This window comes from Crinia signifera, chromosome 9 (assembly GCF_055691185.1).
Source record: "Crinia signifera chromosome 9, ASM5569118v1, whole genome shotgun sequence".
Lineage (NCBI taxonomy): Eukaryota > Metazoa > Chordata > Amphibia > Anura > Myobatrachidae > Crinia > Crinia signifera.
The window spans coordinates 125138774-125166590 of NC_139225.1; the positions used below are offsets into that span (position 1 = coordinate 125138774).

Here is a 27817-nt window from a genome sequence, read left to right on the forward strand (position 1 = left end):
TACATTGAGCATAGTATACTTAATATTATCGATAAGTACATCAATGAGAATAAATCTGCCCTCTGGGTCTAAAAACCGCCTAATAATAGAATATTGGAGGTTCTTGTTAAATAGAATGGCCACTCCCCTGGTCTTGTTAGTAAAGGAGGCCGAGATACACTCTCCTATCCATGTAGCATTAAAGGAGGGGTGAGAGCCCTCAACCCAATGGGTTTCCTGTAAGAAGACAATATGGGGATTCATACGATTGAGTTGGGATAATACCTTTTTACACTTAACAGGTTGGTTAAGGCCCTCAACATTCCATGAGATGACATTAAAGGTGAGAAGTGAGGTATCTTCTCTTAATGTTTTAGAAGGGGGTAACTGACTGGTCATATCAACCAATTCCCGCAGGGGGGATCATGGTATAGTCGAATATAACCAAAGAGAGGGGATCTCTCCGTCCCAGCAAGCAGGGAGGGGTTTACCCATAGTGGGAGGGGGTCTGGCAAAAGGACGGGCAGGCACATTTAACAATACTAAAACTAACAAATAGAACGAGTAAAACAATGGAGTCATAGAGGAAGCCTATCAAATACTAAGCGGCTAAAATATTACAGCCGTTCAACAAGAAGAAACATATTGTAGCAGTGTATTTAGCAATAATAACGAACAAAAGCATAAGGCGGCAGGCCACCAGGCTTCCAGGGACACCAGAAATCACCCTCATGTCTCAGGGATAGAAAAATGAGCCCTGGCTTTTGCGGGGTCATCGAAAAAGAGTGTCTGGCCATCCCCGAACACGCGGAGGTGAGCCGGGTAGAGCAATGAGAACTTAATTTTGGAATCAATAAGATGCTTGCAAATAGGAGCAAAATCCCTGCGTTTAGAGGCCACCAGATTAGAAAAGTCTTGGAATATGAGAAGACGGTCACCCTTGTAGGTGATGCTGTCGGTTCTCCTATAGTGTTCCAAGACCTTAACTTTGTTGGCGTAGTTGAGAATACTAGTCAAAAGAGTTAGATATCCAAGAGAGGATATCAAAAAAGACTCCCGGGTGGGGCACAGCCTTCTAATGAAAATGGATTACTGTTAATACAAACTTTATTAGTTAAAACATGGCCCTAATTAAGGGTCAAGAAAAAACAAAAGACAAAGACAAACGAATAACACTAATGGACAATATACATGAGAAAGTAGTGAAATATTATTTCAAAGTATATCTGTCTGGGGATTCAATGGAGAAAACGCTCCAATCAATCTTGGTATGTACATATGGGATGCGGTCATTTGGTCTACTGCATTATGGTCGACAGTCATTAGGTCGAATCCATTAGGTCGACATGCTAAAAGGTCGACATGGGAAAAGGTTGACATGATTCTAGTTCGAAAGGTCATTAGTTCGACAGGTCATTAGTTCGACAAGGTCATTAGTTCGACATTGTCTATGTCGACATTCACAAGGTCGACATGGAGTTTTTCACTGTTTTTTGAGCCAACATGTGCCGACAGGCGGTATTTCATGCCCTACCATCCACTAGGGCGTGGTGGGAGAATAAAATAGTGTGCCGAGCGTAGCGAGGCACCGTGCCCGACGCATAGCGAGCGCAGCGAGCGATGCGAGGGGATGCAGTGCACTTTAAACTGTGTCCATGTCGACTGTGTTGACATTCAGGTAAAAAAACAGTGAAAAACCCCATGTCGACCTTGTGAATGTCGACATAGACAATGTCGAACTAATGACCTTGTCGAACTAATGACCTGTCGAACTAATGACCTTTCGACCTAGAATCATGTCGACCTTTTCCCATGTCGACCTAGAGTCATGTCGACCTTTTAGCATGTCGACCTAATGGATTCGACCTAATGACTTTCGACCATAATGCAATAGACCAAATGATCCCAACCCGTACATATACACATATGGAATCCTGATAGACAGTAAAAAACCTCAAATACCAATTTATATTGAAAATAAATATCGAAATTAGCTAGATTCAGTTAATACTTGTATTTCCTGTAAGTGACAAAATTGTGTGGACTGGGTGGATCTGAGTAGCTGGTCGATAGCAGTATGATATAGGTATAGAGACACCTGAGTATGGGTATGCTAAGGGAGTCGCTGCTGCCAGTGCATGTGACGTTAGTCAGTGAATGCGCAGTTGAGCGGACTCCGAGAGCGTCACAGGTGTCAGAATATAGATGAGGGAGTTTCTGCTGTTTCCAGGGGTGACCTGTCTGGCTCTGTTATACAAAGTACAGCGCAGAGTCAGATCCAGGGTCCCCCAGAAATGAGAGAACCCTGAATAGAAATGGAGTGTAAGGTACCCCTTCACCCTGTCCCTGGTGTTTGCTGCTATCCTCTGTGTACAGAGTTATCTGTAGTGAACAGAAGTTGAGCGATACCACCCGGGTGGTGAAGTGTAGAAGGAAGTCAAGTTTGCACATGGATGGGTGGTAGCACGGTTGCTTGTGCAAGACACAATAAGATCAGGGACAGTTTTATAAAGAGAAGGATGTCCAGCGATCTTAGGCTAATGGTGCTGATATGGATATTCAAATTATAATAGCCAGAACAGGTGTAATGGTTAGTGCAGATGGTAATTCTGGCATGAGATGGTAACAGTTAGAAATTCAATAGAAGTTGCAGGTGACTGCAATTTTTCGTAACAATTCAATTAATGCCACATACAATTATGTAGGGTGATAGTAACTTGGGCAAATTAAATGAATTAGCGAAAATTAGCAGTCACGGTAGATACCAACAGTAGATAAAGACTGCTGGTTAGGGCTGTAGGTAATGTTCCTTGCACTATGTAATAATAATCCAATAATGCACAATAGTTTATCAAGTTCACCAAAGTGTGAGATGCCTACAATGGTGGGTTAATAATCAATGTGTCGTACTTAAGCCTTGTAGGTGATGCTGTCGGTTCTCCTATAGTGTTCCAAGACCTTAACTTTGTTGGCGTAGTTGAGAATACGCATGATGACGGGGGGGATGCAGTTAAGATCCCGGCGGTCGGGATCCCGGCGTTCAGAATCCCGACGCCGGAATCCCGACCGCCGAAATGCCGACACTTTCTCCCTCCTGGGGTGTCCACGACACCCCTGGATGGAGAATAAAATAGCGTGCCGAGCGTAGCGAGGCACCGGGCCCGCTGCGTGGCGAGCGCAGCGAGCCCGCAAGGGGGGGCGATCCACGTCCCCCCCTTGTCGGCATTTCGGCTGTCGGGATTCCGGCGTCGGGATTCTGAACGCCGGGATCCCGACCGCCGGGATTCAATACTGAATCCATGACGGGGCGTGGTCTGCCGGTAGGATTAGGCCTGTCAGGACCAATTCTGTGTGCCCTTTCGATTGCCAAAGGTGATCCTTTGAGGTCCAATGCTAGCTGCCCTGGTAGCCAGGAGGCCAGGAGATCCATGAGTTCATGCCCCCGGATCGATTCTGGTATGCCCACCACCCACAGATTATTCCGGCGGTTGCAATTTTCCAGATCGTCTAATTTCTCGGATAGGGTGAGAATCTCCTTGGAGTGCTCTGCCACTTTGGTTTGTGCCTCTTGTAGTTCGTCCTCGAGAGAGGAGATTCTCTGTTCGGCGGTGTCTAGGCGTTGAGAGTGTTGGGTGAGCTGAGCAAGGGTAGAGTCAATGGAGGTCTTGAGGCCGGCTAGTTTCTCGTCCAGCATTGGACCTATGACTGCGGCAATGTCAGCTGGTTTCATTTTAGATGATCTGGGCGTATTTGTTGCCTTCCTTTTATTTTGTGAGGTGAGACGAGTGACAGAACGATCAGAGTCAGATGAATAACCACACTGAGAATCAGTAGGTAGGGCCCGGGAAGATCCTGCAGAGGACATTGAGTGAGGTACTAAATATTTTTCCATACATCCGTCCCGGCAAATAGAGGTGAGAAATGTAGGGGACTGCAGGGATGAGTGGGTATGAAGCAGCAAGCGTTATTAAGTATTGGTGATAGTTCACATTTCACTGGAAGAAGCAATAAGGACGTGTAGCAGGGAACCACATCAGCATCTTAGGCTAGTTGTTATACAGTCACATATTAAATCAGCAGGTAATCAAAGTCAGCATTCAAGTGATCCATGTTGATACCTATGTCAGGCAAGCTTTGCAAGAATAATGTGTGTTTCATCGACTTGTATACACAGCACTTCTCCTTAGCAGAGGGAGAGAGATGGACCAGACAAGCTGTGTATAGCGAGAGGGGCAGCCTCACAGTTTGTGGGCCCAGGCACCATCACAGAGCAATTCAGCTGTATTAGGTAATGCTAAATGAATCCAAGGCCCAGCACCTGTGAGGCAGTAATGTCAAGGGGCCTTATACAAGGAAGAGGAGTCCCAGCAAAGCAGATGTTTAGGCAGGCATGGTTAATGGCACCACTATCAGAGGGAGACAGCCAGGGAGAGCATCCTGTGTAACCAGGGCAGGATCTCATGTGCCCAGGGGTTCACTGTGTAGGGATCATCGCCAGTGCCACATCCAAGATGGCCACCATCAGACACAGAGTGAGTGCTGGGCTGGGGGGGGGGGATGTAAGCACATAGTACCTGCTCTTATGGCTCCGGTCCCAGCCTGGAGGGGTGTCTGGGGATGCCTGGGGTGCCTGGGGATGTCCTGCTGCAGCCCTGGCAGTCCTGGAGAGGATTCAGCGGCGTCTTTCGGCCGTGGAGCCCGAATCCCGGCCGCCGTCTAAAATGAAGGCCCCGGCTCCGGAGCCACGGGTAGGCCGCAGTCCGCAAAAGACTATAAATAGGCTTCTTGACTCAGCCGCCGCCCGTGACTAACCAGCGGAGGGGCGGGCTAGCGTGGGGGGTCCCCTGGATGTCAGCAGGGTCGAGGATGTCGGCTGGACCGCGTTTGTATGTGGCTGCTGTGCGGGAGCTCAGGCTAGGTGCTGCTACTCTAGATGGTCGCCAAGCCACGCCCCAAAGTTTTTCGTATGTTAAAGGTGGAGGTGGGGGCACCTTGATCCAGGAGAATCTGGTTCTCGGATCTGCGGACCCGGTCAGGGGCCTCTCTGATCCATCTGCCTCTAGGGCCAGAACCGCTCACGTGAGACCACTGTTAGGGTCCCTGAGAAATGACCATCTTATTAAAAGCCACGGGCTTGACTTTGAGGTCATATCACTAGGCTTAGGGCTCTTCAGTCTTCTTTGGCTGGTGCTTTTCGCAGCTGGCGGGATTATTTTTCATGGCGTCTCCCAGGACTTACCGTTTGTCTAGGGTTTTGTCCTTTCGGTAAAAGTAGTGGGGGCGGGCCTCCGCCTGTCTTCATTAAAGGGACAGGGCTCGGCTCTCTCCTTTTTATTCCACAGGCGATGAGCTTTGTTGCACGATCTCCGCTCCTTCTGACAGGGGGTCCTGCAGATCCAACCTCTGGTTGTTACAAACATTCACCTACAGCCATACCACACTGGATAAGCCCAATCTCGTCCGATCTTGGCAGCTAAGCAGTGTTGGGCCTGGTTAGTACTTGGGTGGGAGACCACATGGGAACACCAGGTGCTGTAGGTTATGGTTTGATAGGATCTTTCTCTGATTCTTTAGGCACTTCAGGGCTCTTTACTGGCTAAATTGGACAATGGATTTCCTGTTGACCGTTGCTGCTGGGTGTCTGCCCAGTCAGGTCAGTTGCCTTTCATAGTCTTTCATTCTCATAGGACGGTTTCTTTGAAACGTTACTTTACACCTCACAAGGTGGTCCCTGAATTTCAGGTAATCCAGGAGATAGTGATCCCTGCCCTTTGTAGGCTGGTGGTCTCTCCTAGGCAGCAATCAACTGGATGTGGGCTGTGCTTTGCACGTCTATATACATCACGCTGGAACATTTCGGCGATCTGACTCTCTCTTTATCCACTAGAGAATTCCTAAGAGGGGTTGGTCTGCTACCACGCAGACTATGGCCAGCCGATAGCTGCGGTCAGGTATCAAGTAGGCCTCCTTGTTCACCTCCCTCCCGGTTCTTGCGGGGGTCCGGGCTCATTCCGCTACATCTGTGGGTGTGTTTCGGGCTTTTACAGGTGGTGCAACTGCAGAGCAACTTGGCAAGGCGGCAACTTGGTCGTCTGCCAATAAATTTCTTATGCTTTTTTGCGTTTGTTACGTTTGCCTCCCAGAACTCGGCATTCGGCCAGAGTATACTGGCCGCGGCACAGGCGCGTCCCCACCCTTAGGTGGCTGCTTTAGGACTTCCCACTGTAATCTCTCTGGCCCCTGACGTGTGCCGCAGAAGAAAACAAGATTTATGTCTTACCTGTTAAATCTCTTTCTCCGAGGACGTCAGGGGCCACAGGGAACCCTCCCTGCCACACCTGCTTCATTGGTATTGAAGTTCATAGTTCCTCCGTTGAGTGAACTTAGTTAAAGGTTCCTCTGTTGAGGGTACTAACACATGTTACAGTTATGGTTTCTCTGTTGAGCAACCACACACACATATATTTGTTTAATGTGTTTCTGTATGGGTTTCTCTTCCTTCTATCTTGTCTCATGCCTGGCTTTGGAAAAAACTGAAAGTAGCTAGCCTAGGAGGCAGAGTAGAGGAGGGGAGGAGCCAGGGCTGTCTCTAGGCAGTCAGAAGTTTTATCCTTTCTGGTGCTGGAAAGGTTGTGACCTCACTCTCTACCCACTGTAATCCCTGTGGCCCCTGACGTCCTCGAAGAAAGAGATTTAACAGGTAAGACATAAATCTTGTTTTCCCTTATGTTCTCTCCACTCCCCCATACCTAGTTTGTTTGTTTCTTTTGATTACTTAAGACACTTGCATCTTTTATACCCCTTTCCCACTGCAGCTCTTAAACGGTAAATTGCCATTTTTTTAGCCTTTTTAAATGGGTAGAGCTGCAGTGGGAAAGCTCCACATTGCCGTTTTTTTACCGTTTCAAAATTGCAATATGTGCAGTCTGAAAGGTCCAGAGTGAATTTACCTTTTTAAAATAACTGGTATTTTAAAACGGTAAAAAAGCAGGGTCCTACCCGTTTCAGACCCGTTTTTTTTTTCGGTCTGAAACGGTACCAGGCAGCAGTGAGCACTATTGGTCCCCAGCGCCGTGCATATTTAATGAGCTGGCCGCTCATTACATATGCGCATATGTAATGAGCATTTTGCTCATTAAATATGCACGGCGCTGGTTCAGAGAGGACCATCTAATGCTCAGTGTACCCTGCCCCTGCCTCAGGTACCAGGGGATGAGGGGATAGGCGGAAGGGGAGCAGGGCCTGATTTAGGGGTAATGCCACCCCATGGCACAATATTTTTGTCCGCCCCCTGGACCCAGAGGGAGGACCAAGAGGCCCGGCTCAGTTACCTCCCAGCGCACTTACCACTGCTGGCACGGGTCAATGGTGTTTCTGGCAGTGGGTAAATGTCGGCGGTTCTGTGGCTGCTCTGCGCTGCTACTGCCGGTGGGAGGAGCGGTTTTGAGCAGTGTGTGTGAGTGTGTGCCCTCCTCTACCACAGCCAATCCTAACTCTCCCGTCTCCTGAACTAACCCCAGTCCTCCTCTACCACAGCCAACCTTAACCCTCCCCTCTCCTGGCCTAACACCATCTCTCCTCTGCCACAGCCAGCACTAACCCTACCCTCTCTTGGCCTAACCCCAGTACTCCTCTATTACAGCCAACCCTAACCCTCCCCTCTCTAGGCCTAACACCATCCCTTCTCTACCACAGCCAACCCTAACACTCCCCTCTCTTGACCTAACCCCAGACCTCCTCTACCACAGCCAACCCTAACTCTCCCCTCTCCTGGTCTAACACCAGCCCTCTAACACAGCCAACCCTAACTCTCCCCTCTCCTGGTCTAACACCAGCCCTCCTCTACCACAGCCAATCCTAACTCTCCCGTCTCCTGAACTAACCCCAGTCCTCCTCTACCACAGCCAACCTTAACCCTCCCCTCTCCCAGCCTAACCCCATCCCTTCTCTGCCACAGCCAACCTTAACTCTCCCCTCTCTTGGCCTAACCCCAGCCCTCCTCTACCACAGCCAACCCTAACTCTCCCTTCTCCTGAACTAACCCCATCCCTCCTCTGCCACAGCCAACCCTAACCCTCCCCTCTCCCAGCCTAACCCCATCCCTCCTCTGCCACAGCCAACCCTAACCCTACCCTCTCTTGGCCTAACCCCAGTACTCCTCTATTACAGCCAACCCTAACCCTCCCCTCTCTAGGCCTAACACCATCCCTTCTCTACCACAGCCAACCCTAACACTCCCCTCTCTTGACCTAACCCCAGACCTCCTCTACCACAGCCAACCCTAACTCTCCCCTCTCCTGGTCTAACACCAGCCCTCTACCACAGCCAACCCTAACTCTCCCCTCTCCTGGTCTAACACCAGCCCTCCTCTACCACAGCCAATCCTAACTCTCCCGTCTCCTGAACTAACCCCAGTCCTCCTCTACCACAGCCAACCTTAACCCTCCCCTCTCCCAGCCTAACCCCATCCCTTCTCTGCCACAGCCAACCTTAACTCTCCCCTCTCTTGGCCTAACCCCAGCCCTCCTCTACCACAGCCAACCCTAACTCTCCCTTCTCCTGAACTAACCCCATCCCTCCTCTGCCACAGCCAACCCTAACCCTCCCCTCTCCCAGCCTAACCCCATCCCTTCTCTGCCACAGCTAGCCCTAACCCTCCCCTCTCCTGGCCTAACACCATCCCTTCTCTGCCACAGTCAGCCCTAACCCTCCCCTCTCTTAGCCTAACCCCAGCCCTGCTCTACCACAGCCAACCCTAACTCTCCCTTCTCCTGAACTAACCCCATCCCTCCTCTGCCACAGCCAACCCTAACCATCCCCTCTCCCAGCCTAACCCCATCCCTTCTCTGCCACAGCTAGCCCTAACCCTCCCCTCTCCCAGCCTAACACCATCCCTTCTCTGCCACAGTCAGCCCTAACCCTCCCCTCTCTTGGCCTAACCCCAGCCCTCCTCTACCACAGCCAATCCTAACTCTCCCTTCTCCTGAACTAACCCCAGTCCTCCTCTACCACAGCCAAACTTAACCCTCCCCTCTCCTGGCCTAACAACATCCCTCCTCTGCCACAGCCAACCCTAACCCTACCCTCTCTTGGCCTAACCCCAGTACTCCTCTATTACAGCCAACCCTAACCCTCCCCTCTCTAGGCCTAACACCATCCCTTCTCTACCACAGCCAACCCTAACACTCCCCTCTCTTGACCTAACCCCAGACCTCCTCTTCCACAGCCAACCCTAACTCTCCCCTCTCCTGGTCTAACACCAGCCCTAATCTACCACAGCCAATCCTAACTCTCCCGTCTCCTGAACTAACCCCAGTCCTCCTCTACCACAGCCAACCTTAACCCTCCCCTCTCCCAGCCTAACCCCATCCCTTCTCTGCCACAGCCAACCGTAACTCTCCCCTCTCTTGGCCTAACCCCAGCCCTCCTCTACCACAGCCAACCCTAACTCTCCCTTCTCCTGAACTAACCCCATCCCTCCTCTGCCACAGCCAACCCTAACCCTCCCCTCTCCCAGCCTAACCCCATCCCTTCTCTGCCACAGCTAGCCCTAACCCTCCCCTCTCCTGGCCTAACACCATCCCTTCTCTGCCACAGTCAGCCCTAACCCTCCCCTCTCTTAGCCTAACCCCAGCCCTCCTCTACCACAGCCAACCCTAATGCTGTGTACACACGGTCCGATTTCCTTTCCGATGTTGACGATATAGTCAACATCGGATCGGCATCGGATCAACATCGGATGCAGATCGCGAGGGTTTTAACCCTTGCAAACCCGATCCGATCCCGATGCGCGTTCACGTATCGGAAGCCAGAAAGTCTTGGCTGCCTTGTCTATATAGTGCAGATCTGCACTATATAGTCAAGATAGGATGCAAATCGGATGTGCCTTAAGATCCTATCCACGATCCTATCTGATCAGATCGTGGATAGGATCTTAAGGCACATCTAACGTGTGTACACACCATTACTCTCCCTTCTCCTGAACTAACCCCATCCCTCCTCTACCACAGCCAACTCTAACCCTCACCTCTCCTGGTCTAACACTAGCCCTCCTCTACCGCAGCCATCCCTAACCCTCCCCTCTCCTGGTCTAACACGAGCCCTCCTCTACTGCAGCCAACCCTAACCCTCCCCTCTCCCAGCCTAACCCCATCCCTTCTCTGCCACAGCCAGCCCTAACCCTCCCCTCTCCTGGCCTAAGCCCAGCCCATCCAACCATAACCCTCTGGTCCCAGCAGAATGTGAACATTTCACGTCAGAATTCTACAGATGCTGACTTGTTAAATAATGACATTCCACAATGTTGTCATAACTGTACACATTGTGGTGTTGACATCATAAATGTTAACATTGTACATTACCACCCGTCCTCACAAAAAACTACAGCACACATTATACCAGGCATACTTATCAATGTGTTTTCTACTTGTCATCCTGACAGTTTAATATTTGCCTGTCTCATATTTCACGCTCTGTTTCCAATCATAATAACAAGAGCAGAATGTTATTAACTAAAGTGAATATTTGCTTTTAGCTCCACTTAGTTAATTGAAACAAGGTTCTTGGCAAATAAATAGGAAAAACAAAAACCGATATCCATGACACTTCTAAATAATTTGTCAGGGTTGTGCTAAAATTGTGAGTGGTCAACCTGAATAGAATTACCTACTACTGGAAAACATACTGCAGGGGTGCCTACCTGACCCTCTCCTTCAGGGAGAAAGTGCTCTGTTCCTGGACTTCCCTGGTAATGCATGATTGCCATCACCTGTGGGGTGCTAGGTAATTGATAAGAAAGGTGTCACCACAGGTGATGGCAATCACACATTACCAGGGAAGTCCAGGAACAGGAAAAAAGTAGCGCTAATTACACCAATGAACAATTCAAATATGTAAATTTAATGGACACATAAAAACAAGTTAAGATACACCTCAAAAGAATGTATAGGATCCGTTCCTATGTATACTGCCAATATCCATATAAATCCCCAATACTGTTGGTCACTTTTTGGCAGGGGTGCAAGTATGGCGGTATGGGGTGGTACGGCGTACCACTATAACATATAGTGCCGGTACCCCGTAACACCATAATAAAAGCCTGGAGAGCGCTCTCACTGTGCATGCGCCACCAACGTCATGGCACTGCGTCCCTATCGAGCGTGCTGCAGCGGGGCACAGTCTCTTCTGTACACCGCCAGTCGACACTCTGCCCCTGGTGCTGCTCTCCCGCACCTGGCATGTGCCCGGCCAGCCTCTCCTGTAGTAACTGAGCACCGCAGCACTTTCTACCGGGTGAGATGCTGTGTGCTGAGCGGGCTGGGGGACTGGAGCGGCTCCCACTATAACTTAGCAAATGTTCCACATGCAGCGTGTGCCCCAGCCATAGCGCAGAGTAACAAGTGCTGGTGCCCAAGGTGTGTACTAGGCTGTAACTATGTGTGTGCTGCTCTGGCCATTATTACTGAGGTGTCAGGTGTGTGTCACATCTAATGTGCAGAGCTACATCTACACTACTCTTAATGATCCAGTACCTGGGGCAGTGTGTGTGGGGATCCAGTACCGGGGGAAGTGTGTGTGTGGGATCCAGTACCTGGGGCTGTGTGTGTGTGGGGGGATCCAGTACCGGGGGAAGTGTGTGTGGGGAATCCAGTACCTGGGGAAGTGTGTGTGGGGGATCCAGTACCTGGGGCTGTGTGTGTGGGGGGAATCCAGTACCTGGGGAATTGTGTGTGGGGGATACAGTACCTGGGGCTGTGTGTGTGGGGGGGATCCAGTACCTGGGGAAGTGTGTGTGGGGGATCCAGTACCTGGGGCTGTGTGTGTGTGTGGGTGGGATCCAGTACCTGAGGAAGGGTGTGTGGGGGATCCAGTACCCGGGGCTATGTGTGTGGGGGGGATCCAGTACCCGGGGCTGTGTGATGAAGCTGCTACAAGTAGATATCTGTATTTCCCTGCTTTACAGTCTGTAAAGTTCTGATGCCCTTATCGGTAGGACTAAATGGTGGACTCATTACATCAGAGTGTGTAGTATGGGATACCTATAACTTTTTCAGTAATCCAAGCAGTCCTCCTGATGTCAATGTCCTGGCATGTGCTTTCATTTATATGCTCCAACATTTCTTTAGTGACTACTCTTAACTAAAGGCTCCCAATCCATGGACCACCATAAGCCATCCTGCAGCATCAGTGTGACCTTGATATATCATAAGAGGTTCTTTTATCTGATTTATGTGGTACTGCAGGGGCAAGACCAGTATCTGTCTATCTTTCTTCATATTGTGTTCGAAAGTTTTGCATGTAGCCACTCCCCATCATTTCATATGGCCACACCCTGACCACACCCCCAGCCACACCCTAACCACGCCTATTTTGCTCGCGCACGGCACAGTACCACTAAGACATTTTTTTCTACTTGCACTACTGCTTTTTGGATATATGTTGTGAATGGAGTTCACACAATGTAGCCACCCATAGAGTAGTCTCTGTGTTTGCAGATAGAGTATAGTTACCACAATGCGGTCACCGGGAGATTATTCCAATTTAGTATGCATGTCAGCAGATGTCTTCTCCATATGGTGAATATATACCTTTGACAAAGCTGCAGGGAAATGTGTCAGGACTTGTGCCTCTGGACACCAGTCCCATCACTTTATTGCACCCCATGTTGGATCCGGACCAGCCGCCTACATAAAAGAACCTTTTCCACTCACCACCATACTAAATACCACCATCCCTGGACTTTTCCTCTTTATCACCATATGGATAAAACATCTGCTGACATGCATCCTAAAATGGAATAATCTCCCGTTGACTGCAATGTGGTAACTATACGCTATCCACAAACACAGAGACTACTCTATGGGTGGCTACATATATCCAAAAAGTGACCTACAGTATTGGAGATTTATGTGGATATTGGCAGTAGGAATGGATCCTATCCATTATTTTGAGGTGTACTGTATCTTAACTTGTTTTTTATGTTTCCATTAAACTTACATATTTTATTGGTTCATTGGTGTAATTAGCGCTATTTTTTTCCTTTTTTTTCTTGTATTTCTGAGGGATTGCTCCTCCCTATCCCAGTAGCTGGTTTGCGTCACATCACCTGCCAGTGCCCGGTTCAGTTACCTAGGCAACACCACCCCCAAGACCAGGAACAGAGCATTTTATCCCTGAAGGAGAGGGTCAGGTAGGCAATCCTGACATACTCTATGTATTAAAGGACGGCTTCCCATACTATCCCTTTGAAATTAGATGAATTTGAACTACACAGGCTCTGTGACTCATTAAAACCAGGTGGAAGTCAGCCAGCCACAGAAAATGTCTAAATCAGGCCTGTCCAACCTACATCCCTCAGTTGTTGTGAAACTACACATCCCAGCATGCCCTGCCACACTATTGCTGTTAGAAAATGCTAAAACTGTTGCAGGGCATGCTAGGATGTGTACAGGGGCTGGCTGGCCCCTTTCAGCCTGGAGGGTAAAACCCTTGCAAACTATAAATTTGTGCACACCCATACTTTACAAAGAGACAGCACGTGCCAAATGCGCACGCAATAAATAGTGCATAGTGCCCATAGTAGTTAGAGTGGCCAATACCGGGATCGGTAGGATCCTTGGTTCTGGCCCCGAAATGGCCAGGATTTTAATCCAGGTACTGGAGTTCCCAATCCCAGGAATTCTGAATGTGCAGTCTAATGTGCAGTGTCTGAACATCTGGCTTCTCCCTGCCTCGGCTATGTAGCTCTGCTCAGCGTGATGTGGTCAAGCTGCAAAGGCCGCTCAGCCACTCCACCCGCCCCCAGCCGACCATCTGGCTAAGCGCCGCTCACCCGCTAGAGTTCAGGCCACACCCACCGGGCTCCTGCCCACACCCGGCTATGCAAGTAAATATGTGGGCCATTTTTTTATTAGGGAAGCAAATCCTGGGATTGAGCATATTTCAATCCCGAATTCCAGGATTGTAAAAATGCCTCAGAATTGGCTTTCCTAATATTAATAGTAGTAGTAAGGAAAGGAGGGGGAGGTTAGCTGCTGCAGCTGCACAAAGGCTGCAGCCTGCACCCAGCAGCCAGTCATACGTCAATGATGTGGATGTGTAGTTTCACAGCTGGAGGACCACAGGTTGGACAGGCCTGGTCTAATGCAGGCAACACATCAGACCAACTTTCATCCAATCATCCAACTAGTTGGTTGGATGGAATAAAAATCTGGTACTGGATGGGAGCAAATGCAATTTGTAATTCAGTAATTTGCTCCCAACATCTGGAAACGGACAAAACTTGTTGCTCAGACAAAGTAATGTAGTTGTATATGTTTGATTTAAATAATTTCACTGTATGTTTTTGTTCATTTTTCTGGATTTGTGAGCAAATTGCTCATTGACATTTGCTCATCCAGTACCAGATTTTTATTACATCCAACCAACTAGTTGGATGGTTGGATGAAAGTTGGTCTGAGGTGTGGCCAGCAAAATTCATAGGTGTCTTGGTTTAAAAGAGTTGAATGGTAAGCAGGGGTGCCAGAGTGCTTTCAGGTTGGGCGGGGGAGAGGCGAAGGTAAAATGTAATTTTGTGCCACATTAACAACTGATACAACAATACCCCTTTCACATCACAGCTAATTACTGGGTACAAGCTGGTTTCGTGCTGGGTCGACCCGGCAATTAGTACGATGTGAAGGGGGTTACCGGCTACAGCTAACCGGTAGCAACATGGCAATCTGAACCGGGTAAAAAGCAGAGTTCTTACTGGTTCGTCGCCGTGTGAACGGGTTAAATGGGTCAAGCCCATTTCCCGTTCACACTATGGCAGTGCTTGGAGCAACGCCAGCTCTAAGCACTGCCTCCTCCCCCACCCATGGTGACGTGCCGACACTCCACCGCACCCCCTCATGAGGTCAGCGAACTGGCAATATCGCTGCTGCAGTCTAAACCGCACATGCAGGGTCGCACCAGGACTGAACTGTTTAAAAGTCCCAGTGCAACCCTGCATTTGCTGTCTGAAAGCAGTACTACTGAAATGCTCACTCTGTGAACACAATGGGGGATATGTACTAAGAGGGGAGTTCTACCAATCAGTATCTACTTCTTATTTACTTAGCACATTCTGGAAGATGATAGAAAGGGGGAAATTTACTTAGAATACGAAAAATCGTATTTGTATTCTTAATATGAGTGAATACGAATGAATACAACTGGTTTAGTCGTATTTTCATTCGTATTCCGGAGGATAATTTACTAATCAGTTGTATTTGACTGATTTGCAGGGCCGCCGCTAGTAATATTGGGGCCTGGGACTGACCTTGAGCCCGGGCCCCCAGCGACACAGCCCCCTTGCGCACGCCGGCGGAACCCCCCCTCGCGAGCGGCACCCCCCCCTTGTGAGCGGCACCCCCCCTCGCGTGTGGGACCCAGCCAATTACTGTTACTTACCTGCGGTGCAGCATCGCAGCATCTTCTCCCTCCAGGCGTCGGGACTCGGACGGAGCACTCACAGCCTGCAGAGTGCCGAGCCCCTCTGTATCCTAGGCTTGGCGCTCTGCAGGCTGCACTGTATTGTGCGTGCCTGCCGGCGGGTGGCTTTGTGCGGGGGGGGGGGGGGTTGCCATGCCACTCTGGGCAGCTGCCCGGGTCCCTCCAGAGGCCGGGGCAAAGGACAGCTGTACCCCTGGCACCCCCCGTCGGCGGCCCTGCTGATTTGTATTATCCGATGGCGTATTGATTCGATACGAATTTGTATTTTAAATACAAATTTGTATTTTTAAATACGAATTCGTATTGGCAGCCTGCACGGATCCATATTCGTATTGTCAGTCTGCACCCCCCCCCCCCCCGACAGCTATAACCAGCCCCAGACATACAGAGCCAGTACTGGTTGCAAACAATCGGGGGAAATTTTGGATGGGGGTGGGTTGCTAAACAAATCTATAGGTGGAGGGGGGTATGGATATTGTGGGCATAATTGGTGTTTGGTACACCTACAGCGGGTCCCAAGTTGAAGAGAAATTTTCTCTACAGTGTCACCGTAGGGGGATATCCAATTGGGGTTCAGGTGGTCTTTTAGGGACCCCTTCACAATCCCGTTGGTCTCTTCTCCTGAAGCCTAAGGTCTCCCTCAGTGATTGACTATCATTAAGGGAGACCATAGGCTCAAGGAGAAGAGATCCCATCAATTGAGGACCCCCTGTAGGTGTACCAAACACCAAATATGCCCACAATAGCCATACCCCCACCTATAGATTTGTTTTGCAACCCACCCCCATCCAAACAATTATCAGTTTGAATCAGAACTTATTTTTTAATCCTACTTTCATTTCATTTTCACGATCTATTGAGAAAATTGTACACTTTAACATGGCAAATCTTTATCTCAGTCTTATTCTTCAACTTCTTATACTCCAAACCTTCTCAATGCACCCATTGATGATTGCGATGGCTGGATCGGTGGATTGGCCCGGCGGGTGTAGGGAAGATTTTGACCAATTTCACCCGTTCCCAGTGGTGCATTGCAGTGGTGCAGGTAGCATGCGTCACGTTATGATGTCATGTGGCCAGGCCCGCGGACCTGCTCTCACACTCAGGGGCTGCCCCACTGCTTTGTAGAGACGCCCGGTGCATGTGCTTTACAGATCTCCAGACCTCAGAGACTGCTGCAGGCAGGATCGGTGAGGGGAGTGGCAGTGGCAGGGAGCGGTGAATTTTTTATTAATTATGGCGAGGTAAGTAACGCCCACCCCGGTCTCCACGCACTCAGCGCCTGTAATTACACACCCTAGAAACTGTACCATTGAAAGTATAGAAATGGAGGTGTGGCCACGTCCCTTTCTGATTTTGTACCTATTTCTGACCATCAGATGTTGGAGGATATGTCATACAGTAGGTGCTAAATCTCAGGAGTGGATGTGGAATTCATCAACACATACAAGTTATCAACTCAGGAGAGTTGTGTTTTAAAATACAACACCACACCTGATTTCATTGCCGTCATTGAGTACAAATGCAAACACATTCTAACATTATGGTGGAAACTATAACAAATTACAATCTTAGGTCTTTGGCACAGAATACTGTAAGATGAATTTTTTCAGCAGTTTTGGAAATAAAAATACCCCAAGGTTTTCCCAGGCAACGCCGGGCGGGTCAGCTAGTATATATATATATATATATATATATATATATATATATATATATATATATATATATATATATATAGAGAAGTGGACAATCCGGCACTCTATCCTGTGGATGTTGGTGCCCAGGTGCCTTCTTACACGATTTGTAGAATGATAGAAGAAACAGCGGCACTCAAAGGGTCTTGTTTAAATCTTTAGTATTGTATTTCCATAACAACGAAATTGAACATGTAGATACACTGCACATGGTTCAAGCACTCCAACGTTTCAATGCAGCAAGCATTTTCCTCAAGGAGCCATGTCAGTTCAAACATATGTTTGAACTGACATGGCTCCTTGAGGAAAATGCTTGCTGCATTGAAACGTTGGAGTGCTTGAACCATGTGCAGTGTATCTACATGTTCAATTTCGTTTTTATGGAAATACAATACTAAAGATTTAAACAAGACCCTTTGAGTGCCGCTGTTTCTTCTATCATTATATATATATATATATATATATATATATATATATACACAGAGGCTGGAGGTGCGGCACTCAAGGCTTAGATACTGATCAATAAACACACCGTGACACGGTAAATTGGGGCCTTATTTTGGTTCATTCTTTCTGACAAAATCCTTCTTAGATGGACAAAATCATGTGCACTGCAGGGGGGGCAGATGTAACATGTGCAGAGAGAATTAGATTTGGGTGAGTAATTTTGTTTCTGTGCAGGGAAAATACTGACTGCTTTATTTTTACACTGCAATATAGATCTCACTTTGAAGTAAAACCCCACCCAAATCTAATTCTCTCTGCACAAGTAACACCTGCCCCACCTGCAGTGCACATGGTTTTGCCCATCTAAGAAGGATTTTGTCAGAAAGAATGAACCAAAATAAGGCCCTTGGTGATCAACGTTTCAAATAACTTTGTATTTTTCTTTAGGATAAAGGTCATAAAAAACACACATACCTTTATAGGTGAGTACATACAAGTGCAAACACAATGTGCCAGTGAGGAGAGGCCCGCCCTTCTGCAGGAGGGGTGTGTAACATCATCATTGTTCGTCTAGCTCAAGCTGTAGACGCTAAGTGGTTACCATAGTGTTGTGCTAAAATCTACACGGACAGAAAATCAACATTTGTTAACCTCACAAATTATATACCTTTCACAAATGATATACATTTCAAAGACATATAATGCATGAAGATATTAGCAGGTAAGATACTAATGGTTAATAGAATCAGCATGAATATAAACATATAATTATCTCTCAATGCAAACAGAAAAACGGAGATATAAGAGTTAGTCTCCAAATGCGCTACATGCATAGCATAAATTACTGCCGGGAATAAAGCTATTATTTGAACACTGCAAATGAAATATTTTCATTAAGACCGCGGGGTGCAATGACATCAAGCCGGTGAATCCAACGTGATTCACATTGCAGTAGTTTTTTTGATATGTTTCCACCTCTAATGGATGGCTTTACACAATCAATTATGCGGTATCTTAGTGTATTCAAAGGGTGTTTTTTCTCTAAGAAATGGCGTGCCACTGGTTGGTCGCTGTGGCCGCTACTCAAAGCTTTTTTGATGGCGCTACGATGGGCTCCCATCCTCTCTTTGAACTTTCGTTCAGTTTTGCCAATGTAGCATAAGCTACAAGGGCATATAATTTGATAAACGATATATTTTGATTCACAGGTGAAGTGATGGCGAATAGAAAATTGTTTGCCACTATGAGGGTGGGAGAATGTGTCTCCTGTCAAAAGGTACTGGCAGGTAACACAGGAGCATTTAAAACAGCCGTTTTTAGGAGTCTTCAAAAAACCAGCATACACACTAGGCGATTTTGTGATTGACACTTAGTTTTTACTAGCAGATCACGTAAATTACGGCCTCTAGAATAACAAGGCATTATTCTTTTGGTAGTAAAGGGCAGTGTTGCATCTGAGTTTACAATGGGCCAGTGTTTTTTGACTGTGGATATTACCATTGTTGAGGCTGTATTGTATCTGTTAACCCATGGTATGCGGGTGTCAGCTGCATTAGCTGCTGTGGTGGGTGATGTTTTATTGATGAGGGCTAATCTATCCATTTTAAGCACTTTGTTTTTACACTCTTGTAGATGGTGCATGGTATATCCTCTTTTGACAACTTTGATGATGAGATCATCGATCTGTTTAATGCATGTGTTCCTATCATTATTGATACGGTAGACCCGTATCATCTGGGAATAGGGCAGACCCTGGATCAAACTTTTTGGATGACAATGGCTTTAACAATGTATTTCTATCTGTTTTTTTTGTGTACACTGAGGTTTCAAGTGTTTGGTTATTGATTTTAACCAAACTTTTGCTATTGGGGCCTACTGATATCTAATTACGCCCCTGACAGGGGGCCCAGCACTCACCATAATAAACTAACTCACCTTAACATACAAATAATCAATAAAATAAATAATGGGGTTTTAGTTCATGAATTGATCAATGCATTTAAGCTTGCAGCCCATCGCCAAGGGACCCCATTTCACTGCAAGTCCTACACTAACAACTGGTCTCTCAAGAACCTGCAACTACTGATACATCGGGGGAAATTTACTAAGAATACGAATACAAATAATTGTATTCGTATTCTTGCTACGAATGAATACGACTGCATACCTCGTATGCAAAGTCGTGTTCCGGAGGGGGATTTACAAAGCAGTCATATACGACTGCTTTGTAACCCTCCGATGTCGTATTAATTCGTATTAGCTGGCCGTATATACGGCCGCTAATACGAATTAGTTTAGGCAGTCTGCACAGATCAGTCAGATCTGTGCAGGCTGCAAGGTGTAAAAAAAATAGAAATAGAAACAGCGTGGGGTCCCCCCCACAGCCATGACCAGCACCAGGCTGAAAGAGCCGGGCCGGTAATTAAAAAACAGGGAACCCAACAAATAGGGGTTCCCCGACTTTTAACAACCAGCCCCAGGCTCCAGGTCCGGGGCTGGTTCCCAAAATACGGGGGACAAAATGAGTAGGGGTCCCCCGTATTTTAATAACCAGCCCCAGGCACAACCAGCCAGCAGGGTAATGCCACAGCCGGGGGACACTTATTATATAAGGTCCCGCGGCCAAAGCATTAACCCTACCGACCAGTCAGCCTGGCCAGGGGTCCTGGGGGAGTCCCCCCCTCCAGAACTTACCTGACCAGGCTGAAGCCTGGTGCTGTCCCCGGTGGCCCTGTGCGGTGGCCACCGGGCTGATAAAATGGTGTAAAAACAAAGATTAAAAACTATTGTCTTATACCGTGGAACTATGAGTCCCAGCAAGCCTCCCCCACATGCTGGGACTTAGAGAACCACAAGTCCCAGCATGCGGGGCATTAAAGGGCCCGCTGGGTCTTGTAGTTCCACAGTACAAGAAATAGTTAAATTAACACACTGACACCCCAGAAAAATAAAAGTTTAATACATACATTACACAAACATACTGATACTTACCTATCTTGAGCCCGTCGGTAGGTCCCCTCCAGGGCTGAAAAGTCTGGGGTCCAGGATCCGTTGTAATCCAAAGGGGTACCTGTGGAAGGAAATCCTACTCACCTGGTCATCTGACGACCATCCCGGCATCTTCTCTTCAAGTCGCGCTGCTCCCGGCTGCTGGTACCCGCTCCACTCCGCTCGGACACTCAGAGACGCAGAGATATTCATATTTCCCTGCCTCTACTCAGAATGATTTATATTGGCCGCCTAGCGGCCAATCAGGAACCGAGAAAGTCGAGCGGAGCGGGTACCAGCAGCCGGGAGCAGCGTGACTTGAAGAGAAGAGTCCGTATTTTCAATTCGACTACATCAATACGACTACAAATTGCCGTATTTTCGGGATAGTAAATGTCAAAAATAAGTGTATTTCTGGATACAAATACACCTATTTTTTTTACAAATTTCCTTTAGTAAATTTCCCCCTTCATCTTGGATGTCATCTTGCATGTCATCTTGCCACCTCAAACTAAATATTTCAAAAACAGACTAATTATATGTCCACCAATGGTAGTTACTAACCTGTTATCTTTGTAACTGTAGATAACTGTTGATAACACTGCCTAGATATCATCAACATGTCTCAAAATCATCTAAACAACATATCCAAAATATGACCATACATTACATAAGACACTGCAAAAACTCTATTATGCTCTCTATATCTCCCGCATTGATTATTGCAATAGTCTCTTTAATTGTCTTCACCAATACAGACTCTCACCACAATAATCCATCATGAACGCAGCTGCAAGGTGGATCTTCCTCGCCAGACATTCATCGTCTGCAAAACTGCTCTGTCAGTGCCTCCATTTGTTACTTGTATTCTACCGATTGCAGGACTTTTTTTGGGCTGGACCTTCTCTGTGGAATAAGACCCTCTAGTCTCCAAACCTTCAAGCATTCCCTGAAAACTCATCTTTTTAGGCAAACTGCAGATCCACCCTCATAGCCTTCATAAACCTTTCTATCCAATTTCAACCTTCCGATCCAATTTTGCGGGCAGAGCCTTCGGTACTTGTGTAGTTTCACGGAGGCACTTCCCGCGGATTGCATGCGATTTGCATGTGATTTACATGCGATTCGCATGCAATGCGATTCGCGGTGTGATTTAGCACACCCCCACTATCCACGTCAGCCTGAATTGTGCCGAGCGGATGCGGAAAACGAGCCCGAAGCGTGGCGAGCGGTTGCTGAATACACGTCAAGTAATCTGTGTCCCCTCGCGGAACCCGCTGTGCTTGCCGTGCTTTAGGCTAATTTTCCGCTCACTGCGCTCGCCACACTTTATAAAATCAACTCCGCGCCGATGTACTGTAGATAGTGGGGGTATGAACAGGTCGGGAGGACGTGGATAGTGGGGGTGTGCTAAATCGCATCGCATGCAAATTCGCGGGCAGGGCCAACGTGAAATTATACAAGTACCGAGCCTTCTTCCATCTTTGTCTGTCTGCTGTTAACTAGTTTGTATTATCACTGCTGTTTTGAATTGTAAAAGCAACATAATTTGGAAATTATTCATAATAAGAATAATAAAAAATAATAATGTTAGCAGGTTCACAATGTCAACATGTAAAATGTCAACATTATCCAGAGACCATAGAGTTAGGCTGTGGTACAAATTAGTTAGGGTTATGTTATGGGAAAGGGAATGGGTTTTGCACTTGCACTGCCAAAAACTGGTTTAAATCACCTGCGATCCACACTGAACAGAAGGACACCAGGGCACACTTTGAATAATGTAACAAAATTTTATATAAGACAAGACATATACAAATATACAAATAAAAATAATAAATAAATACAAATTATATATGCATTAAAATATAGGCAGATACCATATATTTTAGAAATGGGTTGCTCATATGCAAATGAGGCCCAAAAACAGGAATGGGTTTTAAAATAGCCAGCAACACCAAATGAGTCACGTACTCCACGATTAATCGTATTAAGCACAGTTAGTATACAATAGCACCAGCCGGATGGTAATAGCAGAGGTGAAGGGGTTAATGAAAATGAAGCAAGGTTTTAATAAGCCAGAAATACTTTGAAAAGTTGTTAGTATAGGAGCTCAATGCAGGGTGCCTGGTTAGCGCATATAACGCCGGATGAAGTAAGGTCAGGTAACGCAGAGACTTCCTTTAGTTATGCTAACCCTCCTTGATGTTTGGAGACGGAGGGGCGGGGAGCCCAGATGGCAAAAGGCTCAACCCGCTGCAGATGGTAACTGGCGTCCTTGTACTTCCAAAGTGCGACTGCCGGGCCGTAAGCCGGTCAGCTGGTGGTAGCGGCTGTGAACGTTGGGCGGAGGTTTGCAGCTGGGAGCCGGGGTAAGCTGATTGTGGTGCTAGCTCCGTGATGCTGTAAGCGTGACCTCACGTGGGTTGGTGTGCTGGCGGATATGACGTTGACGCGTTTCGTTCCTGTCAGGTTCTGGGTCTGCTGTGTTCCCGACCCTGACCGTGGTGGGCCAGTGGAGGGCGCTGTGTAGCGGAAGGCCGGAGGCCTGATGAATGACATGCACAGAGGCACTGCCTTGCGTACCAGAGTGTTGGCTGAAACCAGAAACAGAGGCGCGGAGTCTAACCTGCCAGCGGTATTCACCAGAGACCCCCGCAAGGGGATATGGACTTCGCTGCGTCTGACAGGCAGGTCGCGGCCCTCTGCCCTGGTCCTCTGGACGTAGGCGGAGAGTGGTAGTGATATTGGAGACACTGGGAATTGGAATAGTCTCTGGAGGGCACAGTGTGAAAGTGTCAACACTGATGTCGACAGCAGGGTCGATGAGATCACTCAACTGCACGATGGTTATTTTGCAGGAGGCTTCTGGAGATGGTATGCCAGGTAAAGATGGTAACAGGAGTAATACTCGACTGCAGAGTGGAATGGCAGGAGTCTTCTGGAGATGACAAACCAGGTAGTATGCAGGAAACTGCGAGAGGTACACGGGGAGACCGGATAACCAGGAGCCTTTGGAGACAGCTGAACACAGGAGGGACTGAGGTCAGATGAACACATATTCAAGGCGATGACTGTGAGTTAGAAGCCGGAATATATCCCCCTTGCTGCGCACTGATTGGTTAGCGTCAGCAGCACCAATCAGTCCAGGGAAAGAGTGAGTACACCTGAGAGGTGTGCAGGTGTGCAGGTGTGTGGGTCAGAGGTCACCCTGGCTGGACCGCGGGATTGGACCCTCTGGTCAGCTGAGCGCATGTGTCATGGCGGCGCCCATGACGCGCGGGCTCCAGCGTGCCGGCATGTCGATTGCACGGGTCAACACCAGCCAAACATGGGACATCTCGCCAGGCGCTGACAGCTACCAGAGGCCTTACTCTCACCGCTGACCACCGGGAAGGTAATGGACGTGGTCTCAGACGGGGCTGAGACCCACGGTTTGTGACAGTACCCCCCCCTTTTAGGGTGGGCACCGAACACCCTTTAGGCTTGGACGGGTTCTCTTCGTGAAATACTTTGATTAGTCGGGGGGCATGTACATCTTCTGCATCTGCCCAACTCCTCTCCTCAGGACCATATCCTCTCCAATCAACGAGATATTGGAGATGCCCATACCTCCGACGAGAATCAACAATTTTGTTAATCTCGAATTCTACTCCCCTGCTGGTTTGAACTTTGGGTAGTGAGGGTGAGGAAGTATGGAAGCGATTCAGGATGAGAGGACGTAACAAAGAGATGTGAAATGAGTTGGGGATGCGTAAAGATTTGGGCAACTTCAGTTTGTATGCGACAGGATTGATCCTTTGTAGAACCGTATAGGGACCGATGAATCTGGGAGCAAATTTCATAGAGGGAACTCTCAGTCTGAGATTCCGTGTGGAAAGCCACACTCTATCTCCTGGGTGCAACTCAGGAACAGCTCTTCTCTTGCGATCTGCAAAGAATTTATACCTTGTTGAGGCTTTCGTGATGTTGGAATGAACCTCTCGCCAGATTTGAGAGAAATGGTTAATGGCTGCTGCGGCTGCAGGTACCTCTATCGCTGGTAACATTTCAAAATTGGGGGCCCGGGGGTTTTGTCCATAGACTATAAAGAAAGGGGAATGACCAGTGGTTGTGTGGTACCGGAAATTATGAGCAAATTCTGCCCACGGGAGGAGTCTCGACCAGTCATCTTGCGAGGATGATATATAAAGACGAAGGAAGGTCTCCAGATCTTGGTTCACCCTTTCTGTCTGACCGTTGGACTGAGGATGATAGCCTGACGAAAACTTTAATTTGATTTGGAATGCATTAGACAAAGCTCTCCAGAACCGTGCCACAAATTGTACCCCCCGATCGGACACAATTTCGCTAGGCAAGCCATGACTTCTAAAGATATGCTGTACAAACAGCTGAGCCAGAGTGGGAGCAGACGGTAGCCCGGGTAATGGGATGAATCGGGCCATCTTGGAAAACCTGTCAACTATTACCCATATGGTGTTGTACTCTTGGGATTTGGGTAAGTCACAGATAAAGTCCATTGAGATGTGAGTCCAGGGACGAGATGGAACGGACAGAGGATGGAGCTGGCCGGCTGGGGCTTGTCGGGATACTTTGTGCTGTGCACATTCTGGACATGATGCCACGAACTCTTTTACTTCTTTGCCCATCTGCGGCCACCAATAGGATCTCTGAAGAATTTTTAATGTCCCTTGAGCGCCAGGATGCCCAGAGAATAATGACTTGTGAGCCCAGGAAAGAAGCTTCTGACGTAATTCAGTGGGAACGAAGATTTTACCAGGAGGAGGCACAGGCGACACCTGAGTGGGAGCAAAGGCGATGGGGTCCAGAATGGGCCGATTTTCCTGCAGGTCAGAATCTTCTTGCATGGAACGTGATAAGGCATCTGCTTTCACATTCTGAGTGCCTGGACGGTATAACAACTTGAAAGAGAAACGAGAGAAAAACAAGGACCAACGAGCCTGTCGGGGGTTCATACACTGGGCAGACTGGAGGTACAGGAGGTTTTTATGATCTGTGAAGATCGTCACGGGAAACTTAGCACCTTCTAAAAGATATCTCCATTCTTCGAGAGCTAATTTGATGGCCAGTAATTCTTGGTCTCCAATGGAGTAATTTCTTTCTGCTGGAAGAAACTTGCGAGAGAAGAACCCACAGGGGTGGAGTTTTTCATCACTGTTCTTTTGAGATAGTACAGCACCGACTCCTATGTGAGAGGCATCTACCTCAAGAAAAAAGGGTTTGTCGACATCAGGCTGGGACAGGATGGGAGCAGTGACAAAAGCTTGTTTTAAAAACTGGAAGGCTGCGATGGCTTCTGAGGGCCAGTTGGCTGGATTAGCCCCTTTTTTTGTGAGTGCGGTGATGGGTGCAATCAGCGTGGAGAAGCCTCGAATGAATTTCCTGTAGTAGTTGGAAAACCCTATAAAGCGTTGGACTGCTTTGAGGGAAGTGGGTTGTGACCACCCATTAATAGCCTCTAACTTCTCTGGATCCATACGTAGGTCGAACCCAGAAATGATGTATCCGAGGAAGGGCACAGAAGGGACTTCGAAAGTACATTTGGAAATTTTGCCATACAGTTTGTTTCTGCGAAGACGAGACAATACTTCCTTGACCTGAGTTCGATGAGAGGATAAGTCTTTTGAAAAAATGAGGATGTCATCGAGGTATACCACAAGGCAAACGTAGAGCATGTCCCTAAAGACCTCGTTTACAAATTGCTGGAATACTGCTGGGGCATTACAAAGACCGAAAGGCATTACCAGGTACTCGTAATGACCATCCCGGGTGTTAAATGCGGTCTTCCACTCGTCACCTTCACGGATTCTTATTAAGTTGTATGCCCCACGGAGATCCAATTTGGTGAAGACTTGGGCACCTCGCACTCGGTCAAAAAGTTCTGTAATAAGAGGAAGCGGGTAACTGTTCTTGACTGTGATACTGTTTAAACCCCGGTAATCGATGCACGGGCGGAGGCCTCCATCTTTTTTCTTTACAAAAAAGAAACCTGCGCCTGCTGGTGAACTTGAGCGCCGGATGAAGCCTTTCTGAAGATTCTCTTGTATGTATGCCGACATGGCTTGTGTCTCAGGAACGGACAATGGGTAAGTTCGACCTTTAGGGGGGAATTTCTCTGAGAGAAGGTCAATTTTACAGTCCCAATCACGATGAGGAGGAAGAGTATCAGCGGACTGCTCGCAGAACACATCAGCGAATTCACTATAGACTTCAGGGAGACCAGGAAGAACTTTTACATTGGCTGAACGAGTGGGCACCACTGACTTGATACACTGCTGTTGGCAATGAGAACTCCATTGCTCGATCTGTAGCGTCTTCCAATTGATGTTGGGGTTATGAAGACGAAACCAGGGAAGACCAAGGACGATTTCATAAGAAGATTTGGGAATAACGAGAAATTTGATCTGTTCCTGGTGCAGCATGCCGACTCTGAGGGTGAGGAGACTGGTACAGAAGCGAACCTCACTGCCTGGGATTCTGCTGCCGTCAACTGCTGTCACAGCTAGGTGTGGAACTAATGGTTCCATTGGAATCTTCAGTTTAGTAACCAGGTCTTGAGAAATAAAGTTCCCGGCCGAGCCGGAGTCTGCCAGGGCAGTACTGGAATGTGTACCAGTAGGGGTATCCAAAGATACGGGTAAGACAAAGTCATATTCTGGAGGAGATTTTGCCACTTGACCCAACCTGACTCCTCCCTTGCAGGTTAGGCCCGGTCGTTTCCCGAACGCTCGGGACAATTGTTAATGAAATGGCTAGGAGCAGCACAATATATGCACAGGCGATTGCGCTGCCTACGGGTGCGTTCTTCGGGAGTCAGTCGTGATCTACCCACTTGCATTGGTTCTTCACGCGTAGGAGACTCAGAACGAATCTTGGGAGAAACTTTGGGAATTAACTTCTTGTGTTTTTCTAGTCCTCTCTCACGAAGACGTAGATCAATCTTGACACATAGAGATATGAGATCTTCCAAGGGGGTAGGAAGGTCGCGAGATGCCAGCTCATCTTTGATCCGGTCAGAAACTCCTAACCAGAAGGCAGCTGTCAGGGCTTCATTGTTCCACTGTAATTCAGACGCGAGAGTTTGAAAGTGGATTACATACTGCCCCATGGGGCGGAACCCTTGCTTAACCTGGAGGATGTCGGTAGCTGCTGACACGGGTCGACCTGGCAAGTCGAATATGCGGCGGAAGGTCAGGAGGAATTGGTCATAGTCT

At 48.0% G+C, this 27817-nt stretch overlaps 1 non-coding gene across 1 annotated transcript; it reads left to right on the top strand.

Annotated features, from left to right (window-relative positions):
• Window positions 1-5401: 5401 nt before the first annotated feature.
• LOC146038262 (5S ribosomal RNA) lies at window positions 5402-5520 on the top strand. Its single transcript, XR_014461868.1, has one exon. It is a non-coding gene; the product is annotated as a 5S ribosomal RNA (ribosomal RNA).
• Window positions 5521-27817: the final 22297 nt, after the last annotated feature.